Genomic DNA, 4,921 nt, shown 5'->3' with positions numbered 1-4,921 from the left:
CAAAACCATTGGACCTATTATTCGATTTAAAAAAAAAAAACAAGGAAACAATTTAGGACAAAGCTTTCAATTTTATGATGAAATAAGAGTTTTCCCAAAACATCAATAACTAATAATAAATGTGAGCATTCTCTTCAATGTTTACTTAATCAATTTTATAAGATTTCATTGTGTTTATTTTAATACTTTTAGATTTTTAATTATTTTTGTACTGATAGAAAATTACAAGTTTCAAAATTAAATAACTGAAATATTTTTAAAACTGATAGACTAATAATGAATTGATTATATAGACATGACACAAGCAAATGTGAGGTTGTAGGCATTGATCATTTACTTTGGAAATTCAATATATTTAGTTGTAGTAAGGGTTTCAGGGTTAACATTTTCTTCCAAGGAAATAACACATGAATTAGATCATTTGTTTCTAAATTATAATGCAAGGGAGAGCCCTGCTGGCAGACTTTTATAGATGCAGCAAGTGGTCTCATAATTTAAGCAAACTGTCTTAGAAGACACAGCAGTGAAGAGTAACATATCTGATTATTCTTCAGTTCCTATATATTCTAAACTTTAGAAATGATCCTCGTTAACTCAATGCGTGCCGTGCTTTTGACGCTACATAGCATATTAACTGTAGTTTCCCTAGTGGAAGAATTCTGAAATGTGCAGTTAACTTTCTATGCAGATTTTATGCATTTAGGATAATGGGATACATGCTCTATTTTCAAGTACGATAAAGCAATTCTACTGAAATATTGAATTTATTAGTATCTATGATACTCACTAAAGGCAGTTAACACAACTTACTCTTGATATACTCTATTTACTTCCTGTACTTAAGAGCTCTTCATCATTACCACTAGCGAACATTTTAAAGAGAGAACACTTCACATTAGATGGAGAGAAAATAGCATGCATCCTAGGTAAAACAGGATTCAGGTAGGAGTTTAATATAGCATAGTAATGGGAAATTGGATAACATCTTAATAAAAGATCTATCAGTTCTTCCCAGTGTGGATTACTGGGGCTTTTTATTTGATTGATTGTCTGCTTGGAGTGAATATGCAGGAACAGAAAACCATACATATTTAAATGTAAATGAAAAAGTGTCCGGAGTCAGGCTTTTATATTATCTATAGCATTGTTATTGCACACCTCACTGCTCTTTATATATGGGTGAATATTTGACAGTTGACTATACATTTAAGCAAACAGTAGCAGCAACATTTCATACTTGAAGATATAAAGCTGAATAATGTATTATAGCTTGAGGCATTGTCTTGAGAAACAGAAAATTGAGAGCTATCAAATATATTAATAAAAAAGAATAAGTTTTTTTATCATTAATCAAACTTTTAGAGCTCTTGGTGTGGCAATACAGTAAGCAGAAATTCACCATAATGGAACTGGTGAGCTAGGACATTAATATTCTCTATTGTTTTAAAATGTTGAACAAGGTGCTTAGGGCAAAATAGTATTTTCTAAACTGAAATGACTTAGCTATCATGAGAAATTTGAGAAAAAAGGTTTTTATTTATACCCAATGTCATTAAAATTAAAATTCTACTATATAATATAATGTTACAATGCTGTATTGTATAGTAAAATAAATATAATAACAAATACTCTTAGACCAACCCTATATTGCGATACAGTACGTCTGGATAGGGCTCAAGGATCACTGTTTCTAAGCATCTATCAAATATCCATTCCTATATTGACTATGACATCAGATTAAGCTCCACAATTTTACAGTCTTGTGTAGCTTTTCACGTCGCATTCACAAATGAGGTTCTGTAAGTATGATTAAATACTTAAATATGATTACACACCTAAAATGCTATTTTAATATTTCCCATAAAATTATAAAATGATTAAGAAAATAACTCTTATTATCAAAATATTACTAAGATCCTATAAGTATGTTGAAATCATTGGGGATTTACAGTCATTACCCTTCAGGTATCATAACATCCCTTTGAAAATTTACGGTCATAATAGATCTTTTCAATGTAGTCAGCAAATGAGACCAAAACAAGCAAACAAAAAACAAAAAAAAAATGAAGAGTTTCTCAAACGTTTATAGTTACACAAAAACCAAAGTAAAATTATATTTTTCAAGATCTGTGATTCTGTGTGTCTACCAAGTCAGGCGTTAGCGTGTGCATAGGGTGGTTTGCTGTGAAGGAAGTGGCCTATTTAGTTCCGGAAGTCGCTTTAGTTTAGTGTGGTGCAAAAAGACAGGGCCTGAACAAGGGCACTAAGAATTTTGGAGTCTCTGAGGACAGAGAAGGAGAGGGTAGTCTTGGGAAAACGTAATAATTCAAAAACACAAGAAAACCTTCAGGTGCTCTTAGAAACTATTAATTCTCTTTATAGGCAGTCACTGTCTTTTAAGTTTTGTGTTTTAACACCTAAATATTTGAGCATTGGCTTATAATTACTTAAACTTCAGTCCTTTGTCCCTTCCAGTGATTAGGGAAAAGAAGAAAAAGCTCAAGGACTAGGCAGAGAAGGAGGAGGAGGAGGAAGAGAAATGGAGAAGAAGAAAAAGAGGAGGAGGGGGACAAAGAGGAGGAGAAAAAGGGCAAGGAAGAGGAGAAGCAGGAAGAAGAAGAAACAGGCCAACTGTTAAGGACATCTGTGTGTGGGCAGTTCACGCTGCGCCAATTTCACCTTATGATGTAGTTGAGTGTTGTTTGCTGTGTAAGAAAGCATTGTATTACAAAGAAAGAGCTGTGTTTGTGGGAAATGAATTAAATTATCCTTCTGTGCCATGTACAGCCACATCTGATCTCAAGCCAGCATCAGACCAGATGTACATGTCTGGGGAAGGAGATAAATTATAACTTCTTTGCAGTATAATATGTGGTGCCATGTTGGCTTTGCCTTTGTAAAACACTGACACAAATTTTCAAACCTCTCTTCTACAATATGCTTCTTTTTTGTAGAAAACAAATCTGTGATTTAAATATGAGTTTTAAGTTCAAGTGTAACATACAAAACTTACGTTACAAAAAAGTCAGTGAAAGTTTGCAAGAAAGGAAAAACTTTAGCCCCAGAGAATCTGTCTTATAATATAATCCCTTATTTTTAAAAATATGGTTGCCATATTTTTTTTAAAAAATAATAAAATGGCAACAAAAGTTTAATGCACTAGATATTTCCATTAAAATTGTTTATTATTACAGTAGTATTCTCTTAAAAAAAAAATTGTAGCATTGATTCCGACTCACAGCAACCCTACAGAACAGAGTAGAACTGCCAATAGGGTTTCCAAGGAGCTGTTGGTGGATTTGAACTGCTGACCTTTTGGTTAGCAGCCAAGTTATTAACCACTGCTACATCAAAATGTACTAAAGTGGTGAAGTCACTTCTGAGGTTCACCGTTCAGCCAGGGCTTGGACAGTCTCATAAAATAAAACAGGACTAATGAGGCACAGCAGTCCACAGACAAGGACTAGAAGGCAGAAGGGGACAAGAAAGCTGGTGATAGGGAACCCAAGGTTGAGAAAGGACAGTGTTGACATCTGGTGAGATTGTTATCCGTTGTCATAGAGCAACCTGTGTACTGTTCAATGAGAAACTATTTTCTGTAAACCTTCATCTAAAGTGAGAATACCAGCACAACTGGAAGAACATAATCGATGTCACTGAATTGTGCATGTAGAAATTTTTTGAAAGAATGTATCTTTGTCTATGTATATTTTCACCAAAAAAAAAAAACGTCGAGAAGGGAGAGTGTGGACATGTTGTGGGGCTGTTAACCAATGTCATAAAACAATATGTGTACTGACTGTTTAATGAGAATCTATTTGTTCTATAACCTTCACCTAAAGTACAATAAAAAAATTTTTTTTTAATTAAAAAAAAATGTACTATGAAGCCCCTCAAATAGGATTTTATGGAATATTTTTTTCCTTTAGAGACCCAAAGGGCCTAATAGCAGCACTAGGAATCATTGTAAAGGTTGGATGTTATGCTTTGCTTTCTACCTTCTCCCTTGCTTTAACATTAATCAAAAACAAAAAGAAAAAACTATTGCTGCAGACTTAATTTCCACTCATGGAGGACACATGTATTTCCGAGTAGACCTGCACTTCATGGGGTTTTCAATGTAATCTGATGACTGTAATCTTATGGAAGTAGATCAACAGACGTTTCTTCCACTGTGTCTCTGAGTGGGTTCGAACCGCCAGCGGTTAGGAAGACAAACCTTTTTCGCCACCTAGGGACTCTGGTTTAAAAAGGAAGAGCAAGAACTTCCAATTAAACTTTAGAAATGAAATTGTATAAGACAACTCCAAATGTAGCTTCTTTGCAATCTTTAGTAATGTTTTCTTTATTCCTATGAAAAGCACTCCACTCCTTTTTTTTCTGTAAGGCAATGAAGACATAGTTATCAAGTGAGGAGAGCTTCCAAAAACTTAAATGCATGTTATCTAGTTAACTTCAGTTTTATTAAGAACATTGACTATCAAGTAACATAACAAGACTTTGGCTTTCAGCAAGAAACCTAGACATTCTCAAAGGTGAAAAGGCTATTTAATTGGATTTTCCAGAATATTTATCCTATTTCTAAAGACTAACATCTCTTTTACCACCTATTTTAATAGACTGTCTTTCGTATTGAACATCATTTTAATAAAATAAATGGAACCTTTGAGAATTACGATATCAAAATTAGGTATTTTTTGTTTTTTTTTAATTGCAATTCAGGTGAAGGCTTACAGAACAAATAGTTTCTCATGAAACAGTAGTATACATAGTGTTTTATGACATTGGTTAACAACCCCACAACATGTCAACCCTCTAACTTCTCAACCTTTTTTTTTTGGTGAAAATACGCATAGCCAAAGATACACCTTTTGAAAAATTACTACATGCACAGTTCAGTGACACTGACTATGCTCTTCCA

Source organism: Trichechus manatus, unplaced genomic scaffold (genome assembly GCF_000243295.1).
Source record: "Trichechus manatus latirostris isolate Lorelei unplaced genomic scaffold, TriManLat1.0 scaffold00013, whole genome shotgun sequence".
NCBI lineage: Eukaryota > Metazoa > Chordata > Mammalia > Sirenia > Trichechidae > Trichechus > Trichechus manatus.
The sequence above is the reverse complement of the archived record's forward strand: the minus strand, read 5'-3'. Positions refer to the sequence as shown.